Here is a 14,473-nt window from a genome sequence, read left to right as displayed (position 1 = left end):
AAGCCGAAACAGGTTAAATTATCCAGTATTTCACAAAAAAACAAAGATAAGAGGAATGTAAAAAAAAAAAATTAAAAATACAAATTTGTGTAGCAGAACTGTTTTTTCTTCTTCCCTATCCCATTAATCATCTTATCTCTACCCATCAGATTTATCTTGAGACCATTAGGATGGGGCCAGATAGATAGATAGATAGATAGATAGATAGATAGATAGATAGATTAGTTAAAAAAGCCTTTTCTTTTTGTTCACATCTCACCGAGGAGCCTCAGTTAGTCATCCTGCCCACCCTCTAACGCCCCCTTAATTAGTAATACTTACAGTCAATACATGCAGCCAGACTCCTTCAGTCTGCAGCACCAATCAGTGGCAACCAGAAGATTGCTTACTCTCTGTGAGAAACTGTGAGAAACAATAGCCGTGAAGGCAAATGAAGGTCCTGGTTCTCTTTCAGATATACGTAGGGTCTTCATCGTGGATGACCCTATATCTAATGTAAAGACAATTACCACTACCTGTGCCTGAGCTTGCAGGCAGCGTTCACAGCCTCATTTAGATTTTATTCTGAAATGGATTGATTCAAGTTACTTGCAGGGCACGATCAGTCTACTTAGTCAAGTAAACTCTCTTTTCTCCTCTTTCGGACTATGTTCATGGACCTGAGTGGTGCTGCGTTATCGCTGCAGAGGCTTATCTGCAGAGACTGAGGGAGCTATGTAAAGGGCTGACGCTACTAACAGTTACATAACCAAGCCAGAAATAATCAGGTTGAGGAATTATGACCCTTAATGTGTCTTCATTAACAGTTATCTCCATTTAGAGTACCTGCATGGTAGGCTAAAGACTTTATTTTGCATGGAATTGATAAGCATGTTCTGTAATATTGCTCAAATTTTCAAACTTCTGTTTTAAAAGTGAAAGGATTCAGTTCAAAGTAACAGTTGGGAATTCAGACTGCTTTTCTCATGAATTTGATGTTAGTGCGTCTGGCAAATTAGGTACTTGGTCGGCCACTTGAAGACTGTTTTTAGAAAGATAAACTTCAGGTAATAATGAAACAAACAGGATATGTTGCTGTATACATGTTGCACATGGAAAATGTCTGGAATGCTTTCACAGTTTCCATTCACCCTTGACCCATGAGTCAGAGTCACATCAAGAATTCATCTTTTGCTATGTGTTAGTACTTTCACTATAACCACGATAACAAGCCATTGTTTATTCAGCGGTGCATTCAGGTGCTGTACATCAAAATACAGATAAGTACAACATCTGTGGAAAATCAACATCATCATCATCATCCTGAAAGTCATGTTTAATCAGGGGTACGGTCTCGCCTGAAGGTCCAGAGCAGGTTGGATGGCTGTAACAGCTCCAACAGACGTCAAGCGGAAATGCGTCAGCTGCTTGGCTGTCGTTAACCATTGATAATGCCCAGTCAGATATTATTTCAGCCTCCAAACTAAAGTCTGAACCAACAGATATGCAACATTCCTCAGTTAGACAGTGGAGCAGCATGCGTGACAGGTGGATTTAAATTTGTGATGAAGACAGGAAGGTTCAGATTCATGGGAGGTCAGAGGAAGGCTGATGAGAGAACTGATTCACTCAGTCAGTATTACATATGACTTCACTTATACATAAAGAGGCAAAACAGCCCCGCATTCCTCACACACAGTATATCCACAAAGATAACAACATAAATCTGGCAGAAAGAAGGAAGCAGACCTAATAAGGGAATACATTATTGCATCAACTGCTTTAAAGGAAAGTTCACCCTTTAAAGGAATAGATCAACATTTTTCGAAATAAGCTTATTTGCTGAGTTAGTTGGGAAGACTGATACGATTAATGATAAAGCTAGAGCTGGGATATGGTTAGCTTAGCTTAGCATAAGGAGTGGAAACTGACTTTGTCCATAGGTACAAAAAAATCCACCTGTCAGCACCTCTAAAGCTCACTAATTAACACGTTACATCTCGAGTTGCATGCTGAATCCATTTCTTGGCCTGGCCAAGAAAATGAGATAGCAGTGCTGGCAGGTGGAAAACCTTTTTTACCTTTGGTCTTTATACTAGCTAAGCTAACCATCTCCTGGATTGATTTTTAGCATGCAGACATGAGAATGGTATTAATCTCATCTAACTCTGTTCAAGAAAGCAAAGAAGCATATTTCCCAAGACGTCAAACGATTCCTTTAACACAAATGAACAGATTTTAGTGACAGTGTGGCTCCACTAATGTGTTTGATGTGACATCTGTCTTCCAGTCAATAACTGACCAAATGTAAAACATGTGATGTCACGCCCACATGTCAGGTACTGCCAGACTAAATACTAGGAGCAAATGCGCAGCAATAAATTATTTCAGTGGAACACTTGACATCAAAAATAGCATTTAATGTGGTTAAAGCAGCCTGCACTAATCTATGAATTAATATGGTTGATTCTTACTGTGTCGTCCACTCTTACAGTGTTGTCCACAGCTGTGTAATGCCGTATGAAAAGCTTCTTCTTCAGTTCGTTAAATTCCTGTAACATCTAACAGCAGTAGGGGAGATATGTTGATAAATCTGCAGCCTCTGTTCACTTTGTTTACCTCGATTAAATCACATGCAAATGACACCAGGCTACTAGTAAAAAACCAAACATACCTCTGCACACTTTCGTCTGGTCATAACTTAGTGTTCTGCCGGTTTATGTTGGAGACATTAACATACTGGAGCTCATTAATCCTGTGCATCAGTACTCTCTTCATTTCCAATGTTTCATGTTTGATTGAAATCATTGTGGTGCAAGTGTTATTGTGTCAGAACATGGATAGATCCGATCATATAAACAACTTCACCAAACAATTTTTTTCTCTCTTATTTCTGTTGTCGTGGTACTAATCGTTAAAAAAAAAAGCAACACGTTGAGGTGTTGTGTGTTCATGTCATGCCACTCTGCACTTTCCAGGTACCAATATGATTTCCATTTGTTGAACTACTATTGTCATACTTCACTGTGATCAACTCAACTGTTTCAGAGCTATCAGACCAGTGCTGTGATTGGCTGAGAGTATATTTATTAATCACCACACCCTCCAATCTATATTCCACTTCATCCAGCTTTTTTGCACTTTGTGCTGCTGCACATACATGAACCACTTTTGGAGACATTCACACCTACCACTTGCCATTTGCGTGATTAAAATAGGTCCCCAGATGGGGATATCAGTTGTACAGATTCGAAGCACAATGGTTTCTTTCAGGAGCTTCCATTTTTCACTGATGCTCAACTATCATACAGGGAGAAATCCATCATGCCATAGACCAATTTGTACACCCACAAAAGCAGAAAATAGGCCAGAAGGCAACAGGGCCACATATCATTTTGACTTTTACAGTGCTTTTCTTTGTTCTGTGCTTTGTTTTTCTGCCATGCGTTTCATGTTTTTGGATTCTGTATCGCTTCATTTTGTTGTGTGATTGATTGTTGACTCATTAAATGTTTAGGCCTTCTAGAGTCCTCAGTAGACTTTCATGTGATAAAGAGCTATAAATGGACTTGAACTTACACCACTCTCCTCTCACCATTCAGTCTGTTTATACTCTCTCTAATCTGCACAGAAAGCACCAAGTTCAACCTCGTTCTCTGGTTTCTGTCAACAGGCCTTCTTGAAAATGTAGGAAGTCACAAACTGAAATAGAGCTTTACGAGGCAGATTGATGGAAAGAAGAAATAATTTATTGTGTAACAGTATACAGTATGAAGGAGTATTTTTCTTTAAGAATGAACAGTTGAATAGGGAGAGCTGCTCACCATATGTGTGTGGGATCACTGTGTCTTCTTGGCATGCAGCTGTCCTCACAGGATAAGATAGATGAAGTCCTCCTCTCTATTTTTCAGCTCAGCAAGAAGATCACTACATTTGAATATCTTTGCTTTACTAGTGAAATCTTTGGCCAGTTATGTGCAAAACTGGATGCTCTACTTTAACTTCACTGTCAGAAATGGGACAACATAAAACGGAAGAGTCTCCAGAATATTCTGGTTATGTGTGTCTGTCACAGCTTGTCACTATGACTTGATCCACGCAACTGAAAAAACTGAGGACCCTCTGGAAATGATGTTTCCTAACTAGGCCACCACTTTGTAAGCATAATGCAGAGCAAAGTACATTTCATCTGAAAAAAGTCCAATTATAGAAAAAGGCCTGTTTTGAGGCTGGCCGGCCGCCGGGGGAGCAGACGACAGCATTGTGTACTGGAGGTCTTTAAGGCCTGCGTACTTCTGGGTTGACAAAAGAGAACAGAGCAGTGACTCAGAGGAAATACCTTTCATCCAACTGACAAGCCGCTAAAGAGACACAGGAAGAGGCGAAACTTGAAAAGATAGCACCGCCGGGAGCGACGGTCACCGAGGGAAAGCGTCCAGCCCTGACTCACTCGGCCCTGTTGTTCGGCCCACATGCCATTCTAGTTAAGTGGGACAGACAGGACGACCCCTGCTCTGCAGCGCTGTGCTGCAAGGAGACGGGTAGTGGAAGTCATGTCACAGGAGGAAAACAGTAATTGGATGTTTCCTAGTTGCAAAGAGTTGTGACCTCACTTCTAGGGTCGTAAGGAGGATTTGGGATCTTGTGGTTTAGCATTGGATCTCTCTCCAGCTTCTTGGGTGGCTGCATCATCAGAGAGGAAACACCTGTCTGGAATACTGACTACCACTACTAATGGCCAACAAAGTGCTTTTGAATGTGGTTATTGGTAGGATGGTGATATCACATAATATGATTTTCCCAGATCGTGTTTTAGTACTTTATCACGATAATCAGAGTATGTGCAATAAAATATTCCATTCTGGGATATTTACAAATGTTAAAGTAAAAGCACAATTTCTCGCCCTCTTTTGTGTGTTAGGTTATTTTTGGAGTTGTGTTTCTGGCCACCCAAAAGTGTAAGTCCAATATTAAATGTCCTTTTAGCTCTGTTTTGGCCCAACTCGCTGGTATTATTTGGCTGTTTAGCTGCCAAATGCTCCACTATGTTCACCACCTCTTTACTAACTTTGTCTGTCTGGTGTTTGGTGCTGGACAAGTATACTGTAATTTTTCCATTTTGGTCTATTCTGTAAGCATATCATCCATTGCATGTCTGTCCATCCTGGAAGAGGGATCCCTCCTCTGTTGCTCTTCTTGAGGTTTTTTGGGGGAAGCGTTTCCTTATTCAAATTGAGGTTCTAAGGATAGAGGATGTTGTATGCTGTATGTCGTACAAATGTATGCTGTATAAATTGCAAAGAAAAATTTACTTGATAGGTAGTATACACTGGGTTTATCAGAAATGCCTGAAGCTGCAGGAAATTAGGTTAATTAGATCTAGAAGAGTGGAGCAAAACAGTAAGTTGGTGGCAGTAAAATCTTAAAAAATTGCTGAAAGACGCAAAAACACTCCATAGACCTGAAAGGAAAAGCTGTTGGGTGACAATTGGCTGTGATTTGGTCGCTATGAGCAACGTCTTTGACATTACATGTAGTCATATAAGGACCTTTCACACCTACCTCATTTGCTCTGGACTTTAAGACTTTTCATTTTGATCCGAACCAAAATTACAGGTGTGAAACCTCTCCCCGACCACGGTCCGCACCAGACAGCCAAACATCAGTCTGACGAAAAGAGGTGGTCTGAATCAAACTGAACAATGGTTTGGTTCATTTCTAGTGTGAAAACATTTTTTGGATGGTTTGAACTTTCGGACCAATTACAGGCAGTTCCGGCAGGCTATCGTCAGAACCAGAGAAAGGAAAAAGCCGTGGTAGCACATGGGGAGAGGAGGAGACCAAGTTTTTAATTGAAATATGGCCTGACGAAGTTATGAAAATAAACTGGAAAAAACTCATTAAAATGCCAACACTTTTCAAAGTATTTTCAGAGAGGATGAGAGAGAGAAGATATGAGAGGACAGGACAGCAATGCCACCTGAAGATAAAGTAAGTCATAATACTGTTATAGTGGCAATGAAATGAATCTGTTCATTTATTTTCTCAATTAATTTTAATTAACTAGTTAAAATGGATAGAAGGCTAACTGCCGAACTGTCAACACACTGACAACAGACGCACGCCATTCTACAAACCAATCAATGTCAAGTATAGGGGGACGCAGCCCACGAAGGTGATGATGACCTGACATACGTATATCATGTAAAGTTCTTAAGTGCGCTCACATAATTGCAATGTGAAATCAAAACTAACCAGATCAAATGTATACAATGTACCAAAAACTTGAACCTTGGTTCAGACTTTGGTTCGTACTTTCAGGTGTGAGAAGGCCTCACATCTGTTGTTATTATAAAATATGTGCTACTTTAATATCATTTTGCATTTTTTAGGTTCAAAGATTAATTACTAAGAAACAAAAGATGGGCTCCTTTATCGGGTATATTTTGTTGTCATGTCTTTACATAGTTAGGAATGTATAGCCTATGCTAGCCTCAGTGCTATTATTTGGTGCTCTCTACAAACTGCTTAACTGCTCAGAAAATGTTTCATTCCACTCCATTTCACCCAATAATTTAAAGTTGACCACACAAAGAGTGGTCAATTCGACCCTGCTTGGCCAGCACATCAGTGGACCAGTTGGAGGAAGGAGGAGACAGAATGAATATAAATGAAAATAATTACTATAGGAAAGCAGCATAAAAGCCTGGTTAAGACAGAATGGACACAAGTGCTGTCAGAATTAATTTGGTTCGGAGCTATGTGACATTAGTTATCCTTTGATATCTTTGTAGCTTTTATCTGAACAATGCAGGCTGAATAGTTGGAAATGAGCTCAAAGCTCAGTATCTGAGAGCTGTCAGTGCAGTGACATATTGATTGTTTGGGTGGCTTCCGCGTCCCCACCCTCTCAGTTGAATAGGAAGTGATATCAAGGCCTGGTCTGTCCACTCCACTGAACATTTCAACAGATGCTCACTGTTTTTCAACTCCAGCACGTCTGTCATCTGATGTGGAGTTAAGACATCAGAGAAGGAAACACAAACATGGCCCTGACCCATGATCCCGCTCACAATGGGACTCCCCCTGCAATAAAATATGATGAACGGTCAGTAACTTCCTACTCAGGCAGGCCAAATGCAACCACAGCGCTTGCTGCACAGACGCAGGGTCCCCTGCTGTACTCTACTGTACATATTTGGTGTGTGTGCGGTCAGGAAACCCCACAAAATGACTATGTTGCATTACAGCATGAGACAATGAGACACCAGGCCTAACCATAAACACGGGCATATGACAGCATGGAAATAGCTTTGAGGAATTCCTTAAGGTTGAGGGAATGCCTAAACAAGGTCTGATGCTGAGCACAGTGAAAAAAAGGGTTTTGTAAGATTTTATAGTGGTATATATATATATAACGCTGAAACTAGGTCATCATAGCAATGATCTGTTAGATTTCCATGTGAATAAACTTTTGAAAAATATAAAATATTTTTAAAATAATTATAATAATTGTAATTATAGAATAAATCTATTTTTGACAATTACACCCATTCTTCGGAAAGGCAGAATTAACAATGTGGAAAGGTTTCTGTTCTTGACTCACCAGTAAGTGGTATCAGGTGTCCAATCATATCATAAAATCCACTACTTTTATATATTAGCAGTGGGTCAAAGGATTATGTGTAATATGACAGTTGTTGCTCTTAGTGATGAACCCACAAAGAATGAGCATCCAACTCTGCAGTTTCCCTTAACTCTATGGAACCTGGTAGCATGGTTTGGGTCATTGTTATGGATTTAAGTCCACAACTACTGCCAAGTGCCAAACAGCAGAAGTTAGTGACTAGCTTGCCAACATATTGGAGCATTTAGCAGCTAAATAGGCATCAGAAGTTGGTGGAGACCAAAACAGAGCTAAAAGAAGAGTAAATATTGGACTCATATTCACCAGGTGTTCGGAAACACGACTCCAAATAAATGCAAATGTTGCTCTGTGTCTGGTGGATGGGTAACTAAGCAACTGCTAACACGTTTGCCATATCAAGTTGAATATTATGACTAATAACTATGAATATTTCAGTGTTGTGTTTGCAGCATTTTCTGCTGTCCCTAAGTGGTTGAAAAAAATAAACTAATACTACTGATAACAGGGTTTTCCCTGGATTTTTTTTGAGACAAAGGTGGCAAAGGCTTCAAAGGACATGCATGGTGTGACGTATACAGTTTGAGTGCACACTTTTAGAGTGTTGTGCACTGGTGAAAGTGACAAAGTGAAAAAAATCATGATTTGACAGAAGGTGTCCATATCGATTTAAATTTTACACCAAGGTGGAACAGAAAGATGAAAAATAAAGGCTGTGACAAATGATGGTGTTTATTTTGTAGGTCTGGGACGTTATGCTTATCTCCTGATTCAATGCTATCATCATACTTGGGTGCCAATTCGACTCAGAATCAATTCTCAATTCAATACCGATTCTCGACTGAATGAATAGAAAAATGGGTGCTATTTTCAGTCTCTTGCTTCAGTATACTGGGTGTCAAACCATTCACTGGTGTCCTTAGTCCACTGAAATACAATATGAAATTGAACTGGCAGATAAGATAAATTATTGAATTAATTCATTTGAAAGCATCTCACAGTCTCCTGTCTGTATGCGAATAACAAAATGAGGGGGAGGTGGAGTGCTCCACTGTGTTATTATTAACGTCATGTCTCCAGCAGTGGAGAGCAGCCTCTCTGCTGCACTGTTAGCTCCGGGGAAAGACATTGCTGTCCAACACGGTGAGCAAGCTCAGGGTTTTTGAAGTGAAACAGACTGGGCACAGAGTTATTTTCTTTGCAACAGAGTTGGTTTACGTTGTTTAATGCTGCAGTGTGTGTTGGTCAGCCGGTCTTGTTTGTTTCTGCTGAAGTTCACTACTCCCCTCCGCTAACATTAGTCTCTGAGTGACGGCGTAGAGAGTTCACAATATACTTATATATTTGTCAACAATATATACAATATATATTTGTCTCGCAAAGGTAGTTATTTAGTCATTAAATCAAAAAATGCTTACAACAGCTGCATTTTTTTGAAACTGAACAACAAGGTAAAGCTAGCGCGTGCACGCTGTAGACGGTCCGGATGCAGCACTGCCGTTGTGGTAGGAATTCCGTCAACATCACATGCCAGAATTTTCAACAAAGGTGGCAGCCAGTAATGCAAAGGTGGCCCCCCTTTGAGTTTGATAGGCAGGGGAAACCCTGGATAAGAAGTACAAAGTTTTCATATACACCCAATATTGGCTGAGGTTGACTGACACCATAATGCGATGTATAGCTACACCCACTTAGCAAACACAAGAACCAGGGCTCTGCATGGCTAATAATTGCCATGCTAACTTTTGTGTTGGACAAAACATGTGCTGGAGCAAGTGTTGATGCTTGCATACCACTGTACTCATGACTTTCACTTCCTTCTAAGGAAGCTGATATTTACAGTATTGGTCACATTATTTTCTGTGATGAGCTCTTAGAAATATCAACTAAAAGCAATAACTTTGTCTCAGACAACCACTTAAGTTGTTTTAGAAAGGAGCACAAACTGAGAAGTGTGTTTACTCATATCGCTACCCTATAAACCCGTGTGTTATTCCTTTTTAAGTATCACAGTGTGCTCCAATTAAATTAAGCAGAGTTCATCTTGAAGACACAGTAAACTGTACCAGTGTTTCTTCCGCTGAGAGAACTGTAAAAAGATAGTGTTTCCCAGAAACCTGAGCAGCGGAGGGAAGGTGTGTGTGGGAGGAGGACAGAGAGAGTTAATTTAGGGAAGAGGGGAGAACCAGTGAGTCACCAACAGGTCAGAGGTCAAGGGTGTCAGCAGGGTCCACAGGATGCTGACGTCACACACTGCGAGGGTGGAGGGACTCAGGCAGGGTTAAATTTAGAAATGGCATCACAGTGTTAGGACACCCCTGTCAGTTTAATTTCCCTCTTGTTGAAGCATATACTGTATAGAGTTTCTCTGCAAAACCATTCGAAAGCTCTGTTATCTACCCTTGATGTTTGGCAGGAAACTGAAGCAGTTAACGAGTTACTTTTGTAAATAATGAGTCATCTGACCTTTGATTAAAGAAGAATTATTGTTTTAAAAATAGTATCATTTCAGTGTCTCTGTGGGATGTGGCAAATACCACAGAAATGACTATTTATCATTAAACATCAACAAAACACAACAAAATCTTCTGAGTTCTATGGATTATCACTAAATCCAAGCAATACTGCCTTTGTGCCTCTTTCACAGTGGATTTCTATCTGTGTGATTGTTTAACATTGGTATAAAATGGCAGCTTTAAAACACAGCTCTATTTCTTATGTAGTGTTTACTGTTGATATTTTAAAGCTGCAATAATTAATATTTTTATATTAACAATTGGTCTATGTTTAATGTGAAAGATGTTGCTTCTAGTGACAAACCCTCAAAGAAATATCCGCCAACTTTGTAGTTTTCTTTGACTATACAAAGCTTTTTGGTGTCTTTCAGCTCATTGTTTTGTTTTTACGGCCTACAACTTCACTGTGTCTGTTCACTCTCACTGCTCTCATCAACCTTGTTTCTAGCAGCATCAGGCAGCAGGTTTCCAGCAAAAAGGCTCTGATAAACTCGCTGTGACCTGTCTAAACAGCAGTGAGTGAGTAACTTACTCATGAACCTAATGAATCATTTAAAAAGCCAGATATTTACCTCAGGAGTTTGAAGACAAAACAGAGATAAATGGAGAGTGACTACTGAACTAACAGTACCAGTCAAAAGTTTGGGCACACTTTCTTATTCAAGTGAATGAGAAGGTGTGTCCAAACTTTAGACTGCTAATTTGCATTCAACTGGTGCCTAAAACACAAGCCTCCAAATGAATGCTAATATTCCTCTGTGTCTGTTGGTTGTTTGCAAACATGTTCGCTGTAACACCTTTATATGGTGATAATATGGCAGTGTTGTGTTTCTAGCTTGTTGCACTGCACCCAGGTGGCCAAAAAAATCAATTACTGTAGGTTTAAGATCAGTGGCCCCTATATGTTTTGGCTGGTAACCCCTTTAAAATGAAAAAGTAGTGCAACCAAAGAGTGATTTGTCCTTGTCAGACTGTTTCATTTGAAGGATTTTTAGAGGCTTGAAAAAAGTGAAAGTATTCTAAGAGATACATTCTGTATGTTTTTCTTTTTTAAAGGATTTTTGGGCGTTTTAGAGGAAATAAAGGAAGATAGAGATGGGGAATGACCAAGGTATCCAGTGGGACTTGATCTGGGGACATTCTGATTCATGGACCTCTGCTAGGCCACCAAGACAATCCCTATATTTTTCTTTGTTTATCCATATGATCTCATTACCCCTATGACTTTTCTTGGGATCCCTTTGAGGGTCTTGACGCCCAGGTTGGGAACCACTGTTCATTTTCTGCTAAGTGAATGTCATCATGTGACATCATGTGTATTTGTTAGTCTCCCAGGAGAAGAAAATAAAATACACCAATCTCAATGGACATACTTCACCAATATGTGTTTTGAGCTATGACAAACTGTTAAGGGCGGGTTTTCCATTAAAACTCAGTCTTTCTGTGGGTGATGAACCCTCCCCTGGCTGAGACCAGAGGGTGTGGGCTTTGTTGACTATTTGACCATGATTTGCTGGACAAACCGCAGTAGGAGGTAAGTCATCCCACATTTATTTTTTACGGCTGGAATCCCCCATTAACCAGACAGGAGACTCTACACAAACATTTATGCACAGCATGGAAACACAGTCACATTACGCAATTATTTTTCTAGCTGTTAAGAAATTCATAATAGTGTTTAGATAGCTTATAATAACAGCGTTTTTGTTTAACATTGACACGGGATCTCTGCCTTATCTGAGTCATATCACAAACACTTGACCTTCTGTTGTGTTTGTTCCTTTATTGTAACCCCTGGAGATGAACAAAACCTGAATTTCATTTACAATTTCATTTGTTGAACTAATGCAAATGTGCTGTTTAATCTTGAGCACAATCTCTTCTCTCTTGGAGTGGTTGTTTCATGTCAGCATTTCTCAAGAGCAATGGTTCTCAACCTGAGGGTCGGAACCCCCAACGGGTTTACAAGACAAATCTAAGGGGTCGAAAGGTTATTACTGGTGTAAGAAACAAAAACAAAAGTATACCACACAAAATTGTTGTTTTTTTTGGTACATTTTTATAATATTTGCTTTTTCCTCAATGTTTAGTTTAACACCGTATAGTTCAGGACTACAATTTTAATCTGCATTTAAATGAAAAATTGTAAAAAGGATACATTTCTCTACAATTTAATTGCTCACAATTTATACATCCAACCTGTGGCAAGGGGTCACAATTGGACATTGATTTGCATTAAGAGGTCAAAAGCAAAAAAAATGTAGAATCACTGCCCTGGGGTTTACTAAACTTGGGTTTTTGAGGGCCAGCACCAACATTTTAGAATAGTTGATACTAGTAGTACTATAGAAGTTGGTTGATTCTAAAGAGATATACTAATCTTTTATATAATTTGAAAAGTTTGGTATTAACACAAATGACAACAAATATTACTGCTCATTACATACACTAAGCTAGTTATATTCTTGTCTTTGTTTGTTAGCTATCAGGATATCTCCACAACTAAATTTAGTTGATCATAGGATAGGATGGTGTAAATAACACGACTACATTGTCATTTATAAAGGATATACTTTATATTATGGCTCATAACTCCTGAGACATGAGGCATAGAAGCAAAATTCACTGGATTTCTTGGTGCAAGACAATTCTTTATTTTCTTTATTAAGTTGTTATTTTCAAACCCCTACCATTTTCCTACAGTTGCCAAGTTCTTTTATTATCAAGTACACATCAACTACATCTTTGACGGCACATAGTGTACAGCAACATGATACATTTAAATGAACATAACTGTTGTTCTGAGTTTCTCCTCCTTGTACAAAATCCTAATAAGTATTATCCAAAAATCATGGCTGCCATCAGCCAATCAGCATACATGTTTAGTCACCATGTTTATTTTGATGCAAATCCAGATAGAGATTACACATTCCTTAACATTTCCCGTCATTAAAATATCATTAGATGATTGTACAGCCTAAGTGCCTTCATGTTATTCATGATATCAAAGTATAATACAGTTATTGCTCTAATATTGCAGTAAAGTATTACAGAGTACCACCCATTTCTGCTGCTTGCACAGCCGTTATAAATCCAGACTTGCTTTGCCACATCCAGCTGTTCCAAAACATCTTCCTCCTTGATGTTTCTCCTCTCTCCTCCCTATGTACCGTGTCTTAATTGGAAACAGTGGCGGTGCTGACATTTGGGCTGAGCCCTGGTATGCACTCTGCAGCAGCCCGCCTTTCCTTCCTCCGCTGTCAAAAAGTTGCTGACTCCTCTTGCCTCATGTATCCCTTCACTCAGTGTACCTTATCAGAAACAGAGAGCTAGAGACATTTCCTAATATGTCCTAAATTTACTGTCATGTAGTGACATTCACAGTGAGTGAAAGTGTCAGCATTCTGCAGTTGATTTGTGCGTTTTTGAATCTAGAATCCAGCTTCTGAGTTTGCACCTGTTACACTCATGTGGTGTCTTCTCTAACCTTTTTCTAACCTCCAAACTTAAGAACACATCACACTATTTTAGAAATCCATGGCTGTGGTTTTGGCATTCAAAATGTATACTCTCTGGAGAGAGTGAATGACTTTAACTCCATGTTCTTGATTATATGATTTACAGGTGAAGTACATTCAGTGAGTTCATTGTTTGACCAGTTTGACTTCCCATTCTGCCTGTTGTTGCTTTTGAAAATAACTTGATACTAAGTTTGTGGGATTTAATTTAAGCTTTGGCAAACTGTAATTTTCTTGACAATGTTGCATGAAATTGTGGCAAACCACTGAGTGAAGCCCAGTGTAACGGTAGTTAAAGCAACACTCCATCTGCTCCATCAAATCCAGACTCCAACATCTGCTTTACATCCTGAGAGTTACAATGAAGCTGCATGTTTAGAGCATCCAGCTTCCTTCATTAAATGTACTTTCTGTGGAAACAGGATATTGGGGCGGGACATAGAACAGGAAGGAATTATTCAAAGAAAGGCTGCATAGACGTTTTCTTGGAAACCTTGTGGTGACAGAAAGGCGACTGAATTGTCGGCAGCTGAGCAGCTTTCATGGAGAGCCAGAAATGTGTGACCCTGACCTCTGACCCCCTTGGGTTGTGGAAAATGGGATCTCTAAAGTGTCTCAAAAAATAAATTTGACTTAAAGCTTTCTTCCTGTTTGCATACACTTTTCTGTCAGGTTGCTCACAGATGCAGGTTTGGATCTGTGATTGTTTTCGCCAACATCACTAAGCTGAAGGTATTGACTGAATGATTCCATTCAGTCCATGGATCATGGGACAGGGAATCCAAAACTGCATACAGTCACCTCATTTCTGCTCA

The 14,473-nt window shown here is 39.5% G+C and overlaps 1 protein-coding gene across 3 annotated transcripts in view; it reads left to right on the top strand.

Annotated features, from left to right (window-relative positions):
- The window catches only part of LOC137176169 (synapsin-3-like), a 120,396-nt gene that overhangs the window by 71,872 nt on the left and 34,051 nt on the right, over positions 1-14,473 (top strand). The window lies entirely within an intron of this gene.

Source organism: Thunnus thynnus, chromosome 23, assembly GCF_963924715.1.
Source record: "Thunnus thynnus chromosome 23, fThuThy2.1, whole genome shotgun sequence".
In the NCBI taxonomy this organism is placed as follows: domain Eukaryota; kingdom Metazoa; phylum Chordata; class Actinopteri; order Scombriformes; family Scombridae; genus Thunnus; species Thunnus thynnus.
Note: the sequence above shows the minus strand (reverse complement) of the source record. Positions and strands in the feature narration are given on the sequence as shown.